Here is a 19495-nt window from a genome sequence, read left to right as displayed (position 1 = left end):
AAGAACAAAACTATTGCCAGACGCTGTTCCATCCGTCAACCTTCCCGTGCGTCCTAGCGATGCAAGGCGATCGCTCCCAGGATCGACGAAGCGACGGCGTAAGTAAATCAGCCATTGCTCAAACTTTCGTTTCCTCGATCTTTGTGAGTGCTCAGACATTTTGCTCAATAGCGGAATGTCCAGGCTGAATCAACTGGGACCCTGTTTAAGTTTTTGTTTAAAATGTGTCTCACGGCAGTGGTGTTCTCGTGTTCATTCATGCCGCGAAATCTGACACAGCCCGCACAGCTGTGCTGGTCTTTTTGTTTGAATGCTGATATTTTCCAAATTTTCCAAGACATGGGGCGCAGATTCAACGCAACGCGTCCCTAAAAACAGCAATTCAGTAAGGGTTGTGATAGGGCTTTTTTTTTTTTCCCCGGGCTCCGTGAAGCCCTGCCTTAGCTACGTCTCAGACTTGTGTGCTATGCAACAAGCGTGGCTTTAAAGTGCGCGTGATGTGCAGCTGCTCTGCGCTTTTCTGAGGTAATGCCCAAACTTCGTTAAGGCCTTGTTTCAGTGTTTTTTGAGGTTGTAGCCTGAATCACTCTATCTGATTCCAGGTAAAAGAGGCGTTCCCGCAAAGTCGTACCAGTTCTGCGCACACGCAGAGGCTTTGACAACACACAAGAATGGGGACAGTAGTGAAAATTCGAGCGCCGTTCCCATGGACGATGCTGCACGACTAGAAGAGGAGGTGGAAGTTATAGATTGAGACGGTATGTTTACCTATGGATACACTATGCGGCCATTATTCCTTTGTGATGATTCACATTGTCGTGAATGATTTTTATCAAGCATTCAGGAAAAAGAAAAACATTTATATATCTCGCTTTGTCTTTAGTTCTGACCATGAAACTGAAATACATGAGTAAGCTAGAATCGTGATAAATTATCAGCTTTTGCTTCCTCACCACTACTGCTGATCAAAACATACAATTAATACCTTAAAAAATCTCTATATTACTGCAGTTAATTCGAGTGGAAAGCTTGTTACAACATAAAAGTGAAGTAATGAAACCACAAGTCATCCGTAGATACACGAGGAATATTCTTTTATCTAGCCACGTCACCAAATGTACATGAAAATACTGCATTTCAAGCTTATCACTGTAAGAAGATACACGAGGAATATTCTTTTATCTAGCCACGTCACCAAATGTACATGAAAATACTGCATTTCAACCTTATCACTCTAACCATAATGTTACCCTATGAACAGAGGAGGACTGACCTGTTTAAACAAAACCCATTTTTCATCCTCTTCACATATGGATTCAATGAGCTGTTTGTAGTATTTAACAAAACGAAAAAGTTTTCAATGCGTGACGGAAATTTAGTGATATATCTGCATCTGTAAAGAGTGGTGTAGATGGCATAATAATTCTGTCGTTTTTTGTTTTTGTTTTTCTCAAGGACCAACACACAGCGCTAACCAACGCACAGGAAGTTCTGAAGGTATGTAATACAATTTTATACACTGTTTGCCTGTTTCACCTGCAGCTGTTTCTTTTTTTTTTTTTTTTTTTTTTTACAGAGCTTGCGCTTTTTTCTTTTCAGGAAAGGTTCAGAAGCTTTTCAAGGACGCTGGAATTCAGCTCAGCGCGAATGACATCTTCAAGCAAAAACAGCTAATAACGGTTGCAAAAATCATTGATGAAAGTGGTTTCTCTGCTTCACTAAGGCAGCGACTTGTTTCGCACGCTTTGTCCACATAGGAATTTATGCTCCTCAGTGAAAGGGAGACTGGAAAGAAATTTTCAAATTAGCAATGCCCCCAAGACATCCCATGCGCGCACGGCTGCGGCGCAATAGGCAGAGGCGAACAGAATGACGGAAATGTTTGCGACATGGTTAATAACTCATATTTCTGATCATCAAAATGCACGTTGCTCTTGGCAAATCATGCGTAATTGCTTCTCAAAAATGCTCGACAAGTAAGATGATTCTAATAAAGTTTTGATCAGTAGCCTTTTTAAAATAAAAATCCGTGCACAAATTTCACAGCGCGCAGTCCATAATGCGCGCTCGAAGCAACGTCCACAGCAAAACGGTACAAATTTATCGCATCGCAGGCATATAGACCTATTTTCATGGTTGTATTACATTCGTAATACAATCATGAAGATAGTGACTCCACGCACATCATCAGTTTCAAGGGACGACGAACGAAAGGCTCCTGCCGCGGCGACGGCACCAGCTGCGCCCGTCGCGGCGAGCGCTCGGGCACACGCGAGACTTGCGCTCACCGCGACGAGCCCATGTTTCGTGTTTTGAAAGCAAGAGGAATCATGATTAAATACTTTTTTTTTCCTGGCACTCGATCGGTGCTGTCTGCGTTTTTCATAACGCTGTTGTTATGAGAACAACCGAGGCCGCAGACTCGAAGCTATGCGGAAACCCGAAGAAGCCAGAGCGATCGGCGAAGGCAGTCCTTGCCGTGACGTCACGTCGGGCTGACCGCCAGAGGGCGCCACTCAAACTTCTCGGGGCTAATATTTTCTGATTGCTTCCGGATTTACCGAGCTGCTAGGCCTGGCGAGTTCGCCTCGTTCGGTTGCCATTGGGGACCAGACGGCGGAAAGCGCGGAAGGTTCAAATGAGTTTTCCCGGCCTCGGCCTGGATTGACAATTGGCCGATTTCGTCTTGTATGACAAAAACAGTTTGTATAACTAGTAGTTTTAATATAGTTTTGTGCAATAGTAGCACTTTTTGAATAACAAAATAGCGTTGCTGGCTCTTATATATTTAAATGCTTTTTCTTGGTTTATCGTTGTGGCGCTGCAATCTACGAACGCAAGCCCGGCTCCGCTGCGTCGGGAAAACCCCTATTCTAAAACTCGCCGCTCGGCTAGCACGTTGCGCCGCCGCACGCTATTTCCTTGGGGGCCCCAAGCCTTGGGTCCCCCTATTCTAAAACTCCCTATTGATTCTAGTTGTACCTCAACATAGTACGTACGTCACACCGCAGCTGGGAAGAAGAGGGCAGAAAACCGCGGAACGTTATTCTCGACACACACACATTCCTGGGCAGTCGCTTTATATGCTAACGATAGCTGGCGAGTAAACCAGTAAACTGCAGACATATCAACACAAGGCTATAAAAGGCTTGAGCGGTTGCTAGGCGATCTCTCTGCGCTGCTACATTGCATTTCTCGCGACGCCCCCTATTTGCTGTCGACGGAAAATGCTTTCCGAAGTTTACAAGTGCACGCAAATCAAAGAGGTAGGATCGGCGTTTAATTAAAACCACATATTACGCAATCTGAGAACCTTTCAGCACAAAAATTCCCCGTAAGATTTCTAAAAACGCGTTTCCTATAAAAAAAACGTTGCCAGACTAAACTTAAAATCTGCTAATCTACCAAGGTAGCCAGACTTTTTATTACAGTGTTGCCGACATTTTGTAAAATATAAACAGTGTGGCCAACATTTCATGCGTTGCAATGTTACATATTTTTGGTAGTTTTGTCACTATTGCCAGCCTGCGTTCTTGTATTTTAGGAGTAAACTACTAAATTATAGCCTTTTGGATTTTTCACTTACCTTTAGCACTTACCTGCATGTTTCGGTTCCGATAGCTTAAAATGGCTGCATACCGCATTTACAGTTGTTCATAACAGCGAGAAACCGATAGGTCAGTTGTTTCGAACGAGCTTATGCTTGTGGTGCACAGTACTGTAGTGCCTAGGATATTTACAATGTTTTGTTGACCAAAACTACCTTATATACGTGCGCAAACTCCACTGGTGCGTTTACGCCTGAACCCAAAAAATACCTTCTCTACGATATACGCGAGAAATTTTAAAACGCAACATTGGGGGGAGGGGGGGGGGGGGGGGGGCTCCAATATTTTGAAAGCTGGTCTTGATTTTGACTACACCTGCAAAATTATGTAATAATGCCTACCAGTCTTCTCAACGGTAGTTGCTCGAGGTTTCGGGTTTGTGCGACCACCTCATGCCGAATTCATGCTGCGTGCAAGCGCCCAAACATATTTTGACGTTAAACCTCGACTCATTTTTTCTTATCCGTGCGGAATCTGTGTATGGTACTGACCACAGGGGTTGTGACAATGCTGCGCTGCCCTCGGATACTTTGCGACCAGGCGCTTTTACAGATCAGATTCCAACTTTTCGGCCAACACTAGCCAAGGCAATACGAAACACAACTTGAATTCCCGCGGTAAACGAAAGCAGCAAGCAATTCGCAGGCGGGTGTTTTTGCAGACAGTAAACGAGGAAACACGTGAAACATTTACGACTTCGCGTCTACGATTAGTTTACATAGGTCAGCACCTCCTCGCCAGTTCTCCGAACGAGCTCAGTTTACCTTTCCCTCTAGGTAAGTGAAGAACGGCTTCCCAGTTGTTGCTTTAGCACTTTCACGCTGTCATAAACAAATGGCAATCCTGCTGCTCGCAGCTTTATGTCGCTGATATCAATTATTATTCTTCAACGTAAATTACGGCTTGTATAGTTCATGTTTGGTCTATCAACAGGCCAGGAAGGGCCATTTGATAACACGCGATGTACATACAGCACATGCACTTCTCGCCCACACTGCTCACATGCATGCTCTCATTTATCGAATTCCCGTTGAGCGGAATGTTTGGCAAATCCAGCTGCGCTGTGCGCCTGCAAAGGGAGCTTCTCGCGATCACTTTTCGCGCGTGCAGCCATGGACTCCTGCTGGCAGCGCAACGCTGTACAACCGCGCGACGAGGTGAACGTAAAGTCCACTCAAGAGTGGCCTTCGGTCTGGCGTGGTTGTTTTCAACGCGACGCTACTGCCGTGCGATGAAGCCAGCTTTGCTGCCAGAAGGCTTGCGGTGCCTGTCTCATGTCCACGTCTATTCTATGAGTAGCCTTACATATTTTCCACCAGAGCGCTCTTCCTTTGCTCATCTGGCATGCCCCAAAATCGTTTTCTTTACGTCTGTCTGGATTTCAGCAAAATGGGGATGGGGAGAGAAGAGAAACTGTGTTGTTCACTTCTGGGGCCAGGTACTAAGCACATTTTCACGGCAGAGAGCTTCAGTTATTTGTCCCACATAGCTGCAGAGAATTGGTCATCATGACAACAAAGATAAACAATTCGCATCTTTTCTCTAACACCTTTTCACTTGAAAAGAAATGCTGCCAGTGTTTGGACGTACACCTTGGACTATTTGGTATAAGGCATCGGGGAGAAAATACATGAGGACAAAAGAGGAAATACCACCATCTTGCAGACTTTCTGAAAAAAAAAAAAATGTTGAATTACGTTTAAGATTTCTTATTTCCGCACTGTGCTTTGGCTCTTTTATGGCTCTTTTATGCTTCAAAGCACAAACTTGCAGCTTAAATTCAAAGCTTCAGAAAGCTGCAGAAAATTGTTCTTACAAGCTGCAAAAGTGCAGTTTTAACAGTGTTGCAGGAGGCCTTCAGACTGTTTAGGCCTGTCATTAAGTGGCCCCAATATTTTTGGCAAGGGATCTGCACCTGCTTGAGCACCTTGTAGATGTAGATGGAGCTCTCCGTCCTGTGGTGCTGCTTCTTACCTGTGGTGCTCTCATTCTTCGGTGCCTTCCTGCTCTTCCTCAAGGCCATTCCAGACAGCTGAGGAAGCCCTTCAAAGCTAAACCCTAAGTGGCTTGCATATTTTTGACAAAGGCTCTGTAGGACCTTGTGCAGCAACAGAATATATTTCCCAGAACTCCATTTGCTACTTATTAATAGTTTTCGTATGATCTGTTAGCTGTTTGCGATAGACAAACAGAAGCAATATGAAATGAGCAGGCACGTCCTTTGTCAAAACTGTGCAGCCCACCGTGCAAGTTTGTTACTGGGCTATATAGTCGAGCTCATGTAACACCTGACCTTGCTAAGCTCTGGCCAATTAAGAACAGTTATCCTCACCACTGAGGTCTGAAGTGGTGGTGACACAAAATTGGCCACACTTCAAAGCTGAAAATGAACTTGAGGACATGGATATTTTTGACAAGGACCATACATGCAAAGTATGTTGATAATTTCAGTGCATGTGCGTACGTGTGTGTGACTACTGCTGGTTGATGCGATGTTTCTGCACTGCAAAAGAAAACAAGACAGGAGATAAACCATCATAAAGAGACAAGCGACGACCAGCAACTGAATTCTCAGCCCTCCCACCACAGTGACCATCAAGGCCGCATGAATATTCAAGATGCTGAAACCCACATAACATATACAATCATTCCAGAATTTTATGTCCTTAAGTCCTTGGCTACCGTGCACCCATGTAAAGGTGGTGCTTGTGCTGTAAACTTGATTTACTATGCAGGACAGAGTATAAGTCATTTGGTTAGGAACAGTTACTAGAAAAAAGCAGTAAAAGTAAGAATAAATCACTAAAATGAACGCAAGGCAGGCACTCACTAGCAACTGAATTTCATAACAGGTTATTGTGTCTTCAATGCTTTCATCCCCGTCAGTCATTCTGAGTAAAACGCAACTGCTAGTCAGCTCCTGTCCCGTGTTCCTTCCACTGGTTCATTCGATCCCTATTCACATTGCTTTTCAGCATTTATGAAACTTGAAACATGTTTCCTGAAGGCACAGATGGTACTGAGCTCTCCTTCCACAACACAGACCAGCTCCATTTGCAGGCTTAAGGTATAAAGCAAGATACAGTCTTTTTTCGAGCCTATATGGTCAAGATAAAGTAAGATCAGTATGACATGACATCTTATTAGACGAAAGATTTCTACAGTTCAAAATAAAGTCTGATGGTAGACACTCTTAACTGTCTATTCAGAATGTGAGATAAATGTGGACATATATGGGCAAACCACAAAGGGATGCGCAAATTCAACTCTGTCCTCGAGTAAAATTTGTTTCACAGCATCCAGAGCATCATATGACGCTAGCCACCTGCAGTGTATCCCCATGAAGAATATAAAGTAAAGGTGGTTTTGAACAGCTCTATACTGTAACACTCACTCTCATTAGCCATATTTACATGACTGTAAATCTGTTTTTGAAATTCAAGTCCAAAGTGAGCGGAGGAGGGGAAGTGATGGTAAAAGAAGAGACAAACGAGATATCAGGGACGCCACGACATGCTTAGAATTTTACATCCATTCTGCCCATAGCATACAATCAAAGACTTAAATCTCTGTAAATATGGTACTTGCCCCCTTTATGTACTGTCTAGCATAATGTAATCTCTCTAAATCTGCTAAGAGTTATGCACAGCTATGTGCTAATCAATGACAGATGTTATGCATACATACTGTTGTGTCAGAGGTACAGACAGCGACATTTCTTCTGCCAAATTTCTACTTGCTTGCTGCTTATTTTCTTACCAATGCAGCATTTTGGTTTAATACTACAGTAGACTCCATACAAGATGAATTTGAAGGGACCAGAAAATTTGCTCCATCTTATCAGAAGGTTGTTTTAATGGGAGTACCCTTTAAAATGATTAATAAAATATTCTTTCAGAGAGAGATTAATTACAAACAGAGCATTTATTGCACTGTGCATGAAGTGAGCTGAAGAGTGAGATCATGAAACCATGCAGCTCATATTATTTTACTCAAAAATAGCATTGGGCTAGTTTTCTTTTTTTCACTCTCATCTTATTTACTGTATCCCACAGCGGCTGCTATGTTTATTTTTCTTCTCTGATGTTTGCTCTCCCTGCTCATGGGAGTGTTTCAAAGGTGCCCATCAGCAGTGTATAGCCTTGTGTCCCTCTTATCTCACTCCATCTGCGCATAGCTGTTTTACACTCTGTGAGCAGCCACATGACGCCCCTTTCCCCACACCACAGGCATTGCGCCTAGTGCCTATACATGGCCATCTTTGCACTGCAATACTGTGTGTTGCAATGCCCTGTCAATTTAAAATGTAGCTCCGGAGTTTTCAAGCCTGAAGTCAACGAGCAGCAGCACTTTGTCCATATATGCTTTTTTGTCTATGGGAGGCAGCGCACGGCACGTTGCGCACACGCAATGACAAAATCTGACCATGCAGGCACAGGGTAGCGTGAGCGCTATAGTGCTCCACCCTTTATGCACTGGTAAGAAAGTTTCTCCGCAAGAAAGCGTGCTCCCGCAAGTTGCCTTTCTCGCTGTTCTCTGCAGTGGAGCGTGGACAGCCTCTTGCGGTGGCCTGCTTTCTTGCAAAACACATGTCAAGTATTTTTTTTTCCTTGACAGTACCACACGTATGCTCTGTGAGTGCCGTTGCACCAGGGCCACTATGGTTAAGGTCACTGTAAAAGTGTAAAAGCACAGAAGTGCTTGCAAAATAGTTAACGTTAAGCAGATTTTTTTTTTTTTTTTTTTTTTTTACATTGGGTTCTGTGGGAGACTAACTAGTGATCTCACATTGTTCATCTGATCTGGGAATTCATCTTGACCAAGCTCATCATAATGGGAATCTACTGTAAACCATGTTTTGAGAAGGGTGTCCACGGCATAAGACAAGTTTAAGTGTTGTAATGCCACTGCACTGAATGGACTTATTTGCCAGAAAATCACCACTTTTAGTTGCATGCTATATTTGTGAATAAAAATGATAATGCTATTTGGCCAGAACTCGAACTTGCAGACAAGTTTCTTCAATCTTTTTAACATCATTGCTGATGCATGCATGCACTGAGGCAAGAGTTTAAATATATTGTTTAACTAAACCAATATGAAGTCACTGCTTTCTGTTGAACTTGTAAATGAGTTTTGCTTCACTGCTTCTGCAAGAAGTATATATGCATGCAGCTTCTATTATGTATGAAATAAAAAATAGATCCTTATTAGGCAAAAGGTATAGCAACCCCAAGAGATAACAATCACAGGAATTTGAAGCATTTACCATCAGGTAGCCACATTATGCATGAGCCATTTTTGATTATTCCTTCCACTGACTTGAAGATATGAGTTCAACAGTGAAAAAATTTCGGTCTAAAAATTTAACATTGTGCCAGTACGCAGAACAAGCATGCAACAAGTGATCTCATGCCCAGTGAAAAAAAAATAAAGAAAAGGAAGTTTGACAGCTGTGACACTGCAGCATCATTTTATCATATCAGCACCCATGTCACCATACTTACTTTTGTTAGACCAAGGTATGAAAGCCAACTTCTCCATTGTGACAGATCCAGTTCCCAGCTCCCTGCACAAGCTTCTTCAGAAATGAAAAACAGTGAGCATATTTTGCATCAGCATAGCTTAATTTAAAAGCTCATGGCTGACATTAAATAGAACAACTAATTAGTGTATGTATTAAGTTTTTTTTTTTTTTTTAAATCTCACAGCCTGAATAAAAAGTTGAGGCAATACTTACCCTGTTCCTTGCAAATTGATTCTCTTACCAGTAGAGCCAAGTTGGCCTCATTGTTACTGTTGGTGCATATGCAGAAACCCATCACCGGTAACTTGCTGCTTAGCCTTGCTTATCCTCTTTAACAGCTGCATGCAACAATGGAGGATCTTGAGCTCCAGGTGGGAAGACTTCCAGCTCCAGGTAGGTAGTAGGAAAGGAGAGGTGCAATATCTTGGCAAATTATGCCTTTGAAGGTTGTGATTCATCAAGAAGCAGAGGTGCATCACAAGACCACATCTTTGACATGATTTCCAATGGCACGATGACCAGCAGCCGATGATCCATCACACGTGCTTTCTAGAATGCTTCCTGGCGAAGCCCCACAGCAGCCGCAAGTGCTCTTGTGCTGACTCATTATTAATAAAAAAAAATGGCGATCACTGCAAGCTCTCAGAAGCTTGACACAGTTCACTTGCTACACACTTGAGCACACGCACTGTTGAGAGCTACTATATTATGCGCACTAGGCTTTAACTGCACACTTGGCACATCACTGCACAGCACTCGTGAACACTATATTATGTGCACTATGCTTGAGCTGCACACTTGCCACATCACTGCACAACACTCGTGAACACTCGTGAACCACAGCACTCGTGAACCACAGCACTCATGAACCACAGGTGACAAAACCTTATTGACATGTTGCTTCACCAACTAAATAAAGCTAATTTTCACTGAACTCGGGAGATCACTGCACTTTCACAGAGGACTACTTTCCGGTGCACAAGAAACCCCTGATGCAATAGCCAGCACACAAAAACTCCTTGGATAATGATGATATATATCCAGTGGGCCTTCACCAGCTGATAAAGAAAACTGGTTTTGCACAAAATGTAGCACTACACGTGGTGAAGCCAATGCCACTGAGCACATCACATATTCTAGCATCACCGCACATCTTCACACACGAACCACTTCACTGCTGCCACAGAAGATTGAAGAGCACGAATGTCCACACAAAGCAGGATATGCTGACGAATTCACTCAGCACTTGAAGCAGGAAAACTTTTGGTGCTGACACCCACAACACAGCTGAAAACACTCATCACTCAGCCCAATCTCCTCTTCCAACCACAACACTGCACTAAAGCACACCAGAGGAATATATTCACCAAGCACTTGCACCTGGAGAAAGTGATGCCTTCGGTGCTCACATCCACAGCACAGCAGAAAGCACTCATCACAGAGTTCAAGCCTCTCTCTTCCAGCCACAACGCTGCACCTCGCATACCGCAGGAATATATTTTATGCTCTTAAGCATATTATGTGCACTTTTTAAAGGCACGGCACAACACACATTGCACTGCACAAAACAATGCCCTACTTTCAATTATCAGCCACTTGTAGGAGGAGCACAGTATTGTTGGTTTAGGTGTACATACTGCAGTATAGGAATGCCTCCGTCCAGATAAAGCTTTTCACACATGCTGCAGTCACCACTATGCAAACATTAAGCTTGGTTGCTTGTCACAAGTGCTGAAAGGAGCTTATAAAGCAGCAATACTTCCTGGATGACGTAGACCATGAGCAGCTATTGAAGGCCCACTGGGAACACAAGTTCAAAACATGAAAAGGACCTTCACACTTCTTGTTCTCCGTGGCAAAGCTACAGGTGTCTTCCAAGTAGTGATGGTAAAATGTTGTACTATGGCTGAAGTAGTGTAACTGAAGGGAGCTGCAGACAAGCATGAGTCTATTGTGGAGAATGGTCCATTAATTTGTGCTCCAACAGTACTTCAAGAAAGTATTGCTGCCCCCCCCCCCCCCCCCCCCAAAAAAAAAAAATATATATATATATATGCTGTGTGCTGTGGAGGTTGGTGCAAGTGAGACTCCAACTTCAGTAACATGTTCTTATCGAGCTGTGTGTGTACGGAAGGGGGGAGTAGGGGGGGGGGGGGGGGGGGGGGGCAGATTTCAGGAGGGAGGGGTTACCTTCATAGCTGTCCTTTGCATGAGTTTGCATATTTATGAGGCATCTCTAATTTCTTAGTATAATCCTTTGTGAGCAACTTGTGCCTGCTGTGACACTGGAGCAGCAATTAACACTTACTGCATATGTAATAGTGCATGATGCATTGCTTTAAATAAAACTAATGCACACCTTGACTTGTAAGATCCTTATTGGTACCGATGACCAACTTCAAGAAAGCGGGTAACCTGAAATGAAGTGAAAGGTTATTTTGAGTGGTTGACTTGCCTGTGTACTTATGCTGCTTTATTTTACTGAGCAAGAATGTTATTTATGCATGCATTAATATCAGTACTGCTAAAATAAATGAAAAAGGGGAAAAAGCAGGCACCAAACATTTCTTTAATAATGCAAAACTGAGCACAATAGGGAAACAACTCGAACCGAAGCTAACAAATAGGAATTGAATAACCAGACAAATGGAGTTGAGTAAAGCAACAAGGCACACCAATTAAAGAAGTTTTCTCACCGAACGTGAATTCAGTAGCTATGTGAATAGCACAGCCTGAACAGTTTTTCAAACAAAAATTAGTCTTCACAAGGACATCTATATATATTGTGTTGACAATATGGTAGCATTAGTGGTAACGATAGCAGATAGTGTGGGCTGTGAGGCTGGTAGCCTACACTATTGCATCATACCCTTAAAGGTGGGGCTTAAGTATTCCCGATAATCTTTTTTCCCTGAGGGTAGGTGCATTCAAAGATCTTCAAGTCAGATACGCGGGAATGCTGACAGGCAAGGCTGGTAGACGTGTGTCGCGTTTATCAGTTCCCAATGGCAGATTCAAGCTGCCTTCAGCTCTCACTTGTCAGGTGTCGAACGGCATTTTGTTCGGGTCCCGATGGCAGACTTTTAAAATGAAGCACCCCTAGCAAAAACACTCACACAGGGCTGGGACATGCCCAACGCGCTGGCTTAAATTTCTTTGAATGGGCTTAATATTTTCCTTTCTTTTTTTTTTATTGTGTTCCTATGTACTGGGCGCTTCGTGAACATGCTGCCCGCCGGCATATCAGGGTCCCACCACTTGGCGAGGGTGCGGGCCCTCCTGCCATGCATCGAAAAGGAGCACACAGGGCACACTTCTATGTGCTGATGCTATCCCAGCCCCTGGACCGCTGCGTGGGCGCGAGCTCGATCACCAAATACATATGTGAGAGGGACAGACCGGAGTGTCTGAGTTCATGTAGCACAAGTGCCTTGGAGTTAGGTTTGCATCAAAGCAAACCTTCAAAGAGTGGACGGGGCTTTGGCAGCAGCCATTGCAGATAATAAGAGGTCTAATTCTGGTACTGGTTCGTGCAATAATAACTCAATTAAAATAAGGGGACCGATGCTTTCCGCGTGTCTTCAGGCTGGCTTCACAGCATGACAACCGGTGCACCCAACGCCGGCTTCTTGCATGAAAGCAAATTGCAACAAAGAAAAAAAAAATTGTCCACGATTACGTTACTTCCTAATGCGAAATTTGAGCGCAGCTTATCAGCTGTTTCAACTTTTTGATAGATTGAGGCAAAGATTTCGAGCAAGACACGTATGTACAATTACAGACTTTTTAAAAATTTTTTACACGTATTCCATCAAAAAACGATCCACTAACAGTTCTTGGCTGTCATGAAAGAAGCTTTGTGGTTGGAGAAAAGAAGAGAGCAATTGAGTTATCGGAAGGTTGCAGGAAGCAGCACGTGGGCCCATAGGAACGTTGTGCGACGAACAGATAGCAGCGACGCCGCTAGCGAGTGAGAACGAGATGCACGCACTGTGATCCACTGACAGCATGGCGGAAGTGGCGTCAAAATTTAGGGTTAGCCAAGTAGGGCCATTAGCAACGGCATCGCTGTTGCTATGAAAACTCGGGCCACTAGCAACAGCGTTGCTAAGGGCCCGAGGTTCGTGAGCGTTGCGGAGAAAGAAAAGGCGCAGGGTAAAGGAGGAGGAGAAACGTTGCAGCGTCCGGTCGCGGCACCCCTGCTGGAACCAATAAGGCCAGCAGAAAACCATTAAGAATTCTTAATGGTTCCAGTAGAAGACCAGTAGGCTTCCTAATGGTTCCAGTAGAAACCAGTAAAAACCAGCAGGTTTCTTTATGGTCCCAGTACGAACCAGTAGATTCCCAGTAATAAATTTTCACCTGGGACGGCCGCGCCGGCTTCAAAAAAGTGACGTCAGGGCATGGAGGAAGGAAAGAACTTCGTCAGGGCCTCTCCTAGTAAGTTCTTTCCTTCCTCCATGGCTGACAGCGAGCCGGCGTTTCGGCAACCGGAGAGCACCCTCGCCGCCACTATGGTGTCTAGACACGCAGGTAGTGGGGGGACCCCCTCCTCCTCTATCTGCATGGCGGCGATGGTGTTCTACGCAGTCACGTTGTCTTGACTTGCTAGCGGCGGCATCAGTCAGTCGCTGCTAACGCTGCCTTCGGCGACCTCCCCCCCCCCCCCCCTTTTCCTCTCCTCGTGTTCTCCGGTTGCTGCGCACGCTCTTGCCCCCATCGTTCGCCGCTGAGTGTACCCCCTTCCTGCAAGGCTCCGGTTGCCGAAGCGCCGGCTCGAACTGGGGGGATGAAAGGGGGGCGGCGCTGGTCACGAGGCCGACGCGGTCGACGACGACGTGAAACCCGGGAACGGGCGCCAAAGAGCTGCGCTCTAAAACGCGGCAGACCGGAGGCTATTTTCAAGCGGACCCGATCCACGTGGCAAGGGCCGCGCTGCTGACTCGGCTCCATGCGCAGAAAGTATGATCGTCGGCGAGATGTTCGTAGAAGCGCCCCTTGCAGTAGCATGGTGCGCAGTTCGACGTATCGAATTCCCGCTGAGCGGAGTTCGATAAACGCGAACGACTGTACATTTTCTGCATGGGATTCTAAGGAGAGATCTTTATAAGCAATAATTCGATATATCAAGATTTGATTTTTCGGGATCGACTGCAAAGGCTCAAGTGCTCGATTTAATTGTTAGTAATCACGAACCACTCGGCCTTCCTCTGAAGGCCTTCAGCTGGACTTTCACGCGTACGTACTATGCATATAGAATACATGAACAGAAAGTAATTACAGCTGATTTTCAGAGTTATAGTAGGTGCCTAGCACTGCTTACCCCTCCTATACTTTGATAAGCATAGGGAGAGAGAGAGAGATTCCTAATTTGAGGGAGTGCGAGCGGCACGCGGCTACTCAGTCCGAAGTAACACGAGCTTGTACATCATTGTGATACCAGCCACTCTCTCATTGAATGCAGCTGTGAGGCCGCTGCGCCTTCTTGGCTAATTAAGCGCGGCGCAACACCACCTACAGGCTCGCGGCGTCGCCACCGTCTCCTTCGTACCTCAAGCTCGCGTAGAGAGAGCAGTACGTTGGACCGCCACAAGCGAAATCTATGATCGCGGCCAGAAGTGCTACGCATAGAAGTTGCGAACGATGACCGTATAACGTATGGGCTCGGCAGGATTTTGTCTTGAGGAGGAGGGGGGGGGGGGGGGGGGGCAAACCGGTTGCATCGCAGTGGAGAGGGGATTGGAGATACATCCCCCCACGCGCACAAACTTTTTGACGCTGGGGTCGCAATAAACAATTCAGAAAGTTTCTAGTCACCGATGTCTGCGGGAAAAAAAAAAAGGAAGCACGAGTGGAGGAGGCAACTTAGAAGGAGGGGCAATTAAGTGTTGGTGTGGCTTGGGGGGAGGGAAGCGGGAGCAAGTGCCCCTTTTGCATCCCCCTGCCGATGACCATGGTCTATCGGTACCGGTGCTGTACTGACGATTTCCTTTCTTCCTCATAACCGCGGCGAAGGCAGAAAAGCGGCCCCGAAAGAAGTTTTCTAGTGCGCTGCCAGTACACCCTTCCCCCCACCCCTCCCTGACGGCGACCGCAGCCTGGGCCCCTTCGCTGGTATGTGAAGCTCTCGGCACTACATTTTTCTCGCTTATTTTACTGTTATGAAGAGGAATATCAAGGAATATCCCACGTATTTTAACTCCCCTTCCTGGTTTTTCGGCCCCCCTACGATCGTCCCGCGGGCTACGGAGAAGCAGACTTCACGGTTCCCTCCGCAGACTCACACCTACTCGACCCTACCATGCACGCCAGACCCTGCCGTCCTAAAGAAAAAAAGTAAACAGAAACGTGCACCCCCGAGGAACCAGCAATGAAGCTCTGATGTAGACGCTGCATGTTGCTCGCTCACGACTTAAATGATTGTTCACGATCATTCATGACCTAAACATAGACAAGAAGCTCCCCTTTCGGCTGTCTCGACCTCAGATGCAGTCTGAAGATGGTGTCGCGATGTACTTTTCTCGAGTTCTGCCGCTGGCTTTAAATACCGCTTTTTCTTCCGACAGTACCTACAGCTAATAATAAGGCGGAACGCGCTGAGCAAATTTGACGGGCTTATTCCCTCCCCACCTCCGGCCTACACAGTTAAAGCTGTACGCTTTGCGTTAAAATGGCACCAGTTATTTCTCATGCAAGGTTCCTATCGCTGATTCTGGCGATGCATACACCGATGCCTCAGTTGTTTCAATATCGTTACGAGGAGGCAAGCTATACTTCCGGGGTCATCACATGTGAAATCGCGCCTGCTTTAAAATTTCGCGATGAACTCGCGCTTCTTTGTCAACGAAAGCAACCAACGCGTGAGTCACACTTTTATCTAGAGTGCAAACGAATGAACAACGAAGCAATTGATCGCTATCTGGCGTTCAAAAACGCCCGGCTTGAATTCAAGGTGAGGACGCTGGTGGAGAGGAAATTCGAAATCAGTGATGTCGGCGATAAATGATATACAGCAGGTGAATGACAAAAAGTTGCGGAGGGTACTTATGAGACTGCACTGCACATTCATTCACTAATGGGTCAGATTAACCATATGTCATTGACGCCACGACGATTTTTCGGACGATGGGACTTTTTTCGACATTGCCGAGTACGCCGCTGGGTTCTGCTAGGCACACAAATTTTTCACCTGTGAAGAAGAAGATAGACCCCTTCGCTGGACGCTGATGAGAAAGAAGAAGGTGTGTGGAATTTCCATCGCGCAGATCGTGTTGGTCTTGATCTCCCCGCTTCCCCGTCGACCTCGACGCCGTCCTGAACGTCCTTCTTCTACACACCATATAATTAGCTATCAGGTACATCCGCGACTGTCAATAGACCGCTTGCAGAAATCTGTAGTCAGCTTCTCTGCAAGGCTTGTTTTTCAACCAGAAATTATTTTTACCAGACGACACTCTCGCAGATCCTTGTTCAAACGAAAGAGGCAAGTGCCTCTTTATTCGCGAAAGTTTGGCAGGGAAGGAGCGCGACAAATAGGCCGAAACCAGTCATAATCGAGCGCACAACCACCGTGAGGGCGGGCTTAATTCTCACGATTCTCACTCACTGACATTAGTGTCCAACAACTGCGTGCGCAGCCAGTCATACACTCTTGCATTTTCCCGCCAAAGAAATAAGACGAAAGGAAATAAACGTCATGTCCTGCGGCGCCGCGGATTGGCTAAGAAGTCCCGCTACTTCAATTCGCATCGCAAGAAATCGGTCAGTCATTGACATCCTCAAACGGGTCGCAGTGACTTGTTCGGGCGCCTCCGACAAATCGGCCTTCGTCTTTAGGACACTTGAAGTGCATGCAGATAGTTACCGCACAGATTCACCTTAATTCCCCGTTATATCACGTTTTACGTTAAATTTGCGGTAACGCAGGACGTTCCATGTCCGCTGTTGTGGACGACGGTGTCACTGGCGAACGCTCTACAGTGAGAAGATTGAACAATCGGTAGAGTGAGCACAGGACGCGAAATTCGGAGGTCGGAAGTTCGGATCCCACCGGCGGCATGTGGCTGTTTTTTTTTTTTTTCTGCTACATTCTAACCCAACAAAAATTTGTGAGGGTTTAAGCATGGCTTGAAGCTAATAATAGAGCGAAAGCTGCAGCGATAGCCTCTATAACACCGCCTTTTCAATCCGCGGTCTTTTCATAAGTTTTCTTATAATTGGTTCACAGGAAAGGAAAGGCGCAGTATCTGTCACACTTTTTCTGTGGACACCTGGCCGGGCCGTAAGGGATGGGAGAAAAGGGAGTGAAAGTGGAAAGAGGTGCCGTAGTGGAGGGCTGCGTATGATTTAGACCACCTGGGTGTGCCGTAGCGAAGGGCTGCGGCACACCCAGGGTGCCCGATCTGTAAAAACGAAGATGTTGAGGCCGCCATCCACAACTTGCTGTGGGACTGCCCAGCACTCAAACCAACACGAATCCGGCACATGAGGATAGCTGGCCTTTCAGCAACCAATCCTGCCTCATATGTCGCTTGGACGCAGGGACCTCATCATCGCTCACTCCTGGACTTCATAAAATCAGCCAACCTTTTTCCATTCATTTAATCATTTATTAATCCTTCATCTCATACCCTACTGATGCCCTGAGGCAATAAATATCGATTTGAAAAGATTGTACGGTAAACAGTGGCGCCTCAGCAAATAATCAGCCACACTGGATTAATCCGAGACCTCCGCTTTGGAGGCTAGCTAGGGTTCCGAAGAATATTTTATATACTTTTAATTCTTTCACAAAAGTGACAGCCGTCTCCAAATGTGTTTTGAAGCGCGCTTCCGCAAGAACGCCAGGTAGCTGTAGTTTCAGAAACCTTAAGAAATTTTCTCAAACCACCACGGCGTAAATTTTATTCCTGGTGGGCAGTCACATGGCTGCACTGACGTGAGCGCATGCAAGCGAATGCGCGAGAACGAAATTATACCGCAAGAGGGAGAGCGGGAGGGAGCAAGACAAATGCCTCGTCTGGACACCGTGGAAGGGAACGAGTGCGCTCATGCCGCTGCCTGAGCTCTCCTCCCGGGACTCAACCCCTCCATCCTCCACACCTCCCTATTCCGGCCCTCTGGCGACGTATGCGGAGAGGTTGCAGCACTGCAGACTCTCTCGCAGAAAATATCCACCCCCAGCCAAGGGGCTCTCCAAAGCGGAGAGTCTGTTAGATGGCGACGCCTACAGACAGGTACATATGATATAACACACCAGCCCGTTTAAACACAATACTCCCCGGGTTCTGCGACCCCAAATGCAAATATTGCAGGGAGAAGGCAGGCCTGCACCACATGGCGTGGACCTGCCCACACAATCCTCCAGATGACCCGAATGCAGTGCCCACAATTGAGGGGTGGGAGGCTGCCCTATCCAGCTCTGGACTAGAGGCCCAACGGGCCCTCGTGACACGCGCGCGGATAGCAGCGGCAGCCGCTGGAGTCCCGAACTAGGGACCCCACCTACACATCCCCTTCCCTTAAATCCACTCAAGTTTTTCACTCACTCCGGGTACACCTGCGCGGACAAACTCTAGGGCTTTTGTTTCAGACTTTTTTCCATGCGGTCTAAAGGACCGTTTAAATAGGCGAACAATGAGCACAGTGAAAGTGGTCGCTGCAATCACATGTCGCGGTGCCCGTGTTTGCGTCCCTCTTTCGTGTCCGTGTTACTACTGGGCCGCATTTCTCAGTTACACCCGTTGAGCTATTCCATCGCGTGCCCCACATATTACACCCCACAATTCAGGTGTTCGCATTCGTGGTTGACGTAGCCGAGCGACGCGTCACACGTTGCTGTATTTCCGTTTTCCGATCCACGAGCTAGAAGCGGCCGCGAAACTGGCAGTGGTTTCTCAGACGATCATTGGCTTTGTAGTGTAGTCGTCAGACTGACTTTTGGCGACTTCTAAAACCCAGTTCACCAGGTTCAGGGCTGTTCACCGCAGCCTCCCATTGTATAATCTATTCGGCTTTGGGTTGGCACCCGGGTAGGATACGCGCTAAGCGTGCTCTCGAGGGCGTGCAGCACCGGGTCAACAAGGGCTGTAGTTTAAAAAAGGTAGAAAAGGTATCCGATTGGAGTTGCCTCCATGTCAGTTGTTTGATTTTATCGAAGGAAGGGTATTCTGTCTTGCTATTCCTGTAATGCATGGTGATTTCTTCGTACGCTGTCGCGCGTTTCTTGACTCACGCAGGCGCGATTGGTCCAGTGCCCGGTTGATGTATATTCAGGCTAAAGTTGGCCGCTTCGTTTCCCGTGTGAGACGGGTGCGCAGAGACGCAGATAATTTTAATGTGGCTGGGAATAAAAGGTGAT

General features: G+C 46.2%; 1 long non-coding RNA gene across 1 annotated transcript; it reads left to right on the top strand.

The window, feature by feature from the left end:
- Positions 1-604: 604 nt before the first annotated feature.
- Positions 605-2107, top strand: LOC146206514 (uncharacterized). The gene is made up of 3 exons (XR_014703266.1): positions 605-758; positions 1456-1497; positions 1600-2107. It is a non-coding gene; the product is annotated as an uncharacterized LOC146206514 (long non-coding RNA).
- Positions 2108-19495: the final 17388 nt, after the last annotated feature.

The sequence above is a fragment of the Amblyomma maculatum genome, chromosome 1 (assembly GCF_055883805.1).
Source record: "Amblyomma maculatum isolate TAMU_Amacu chromosome 1, ASM5588380v1, whole genome shotgun sequence".
Classification (NCBI taxonomy): Eukaryota; Metazoa; Arthropoda; class Arachnida; order Ixodida; family Ixodidae; genus Amblyomma; species Amblyomma maculatum.
This window is presented reverse-complemented; position numbering and strand designations above follow the sequence as displayed.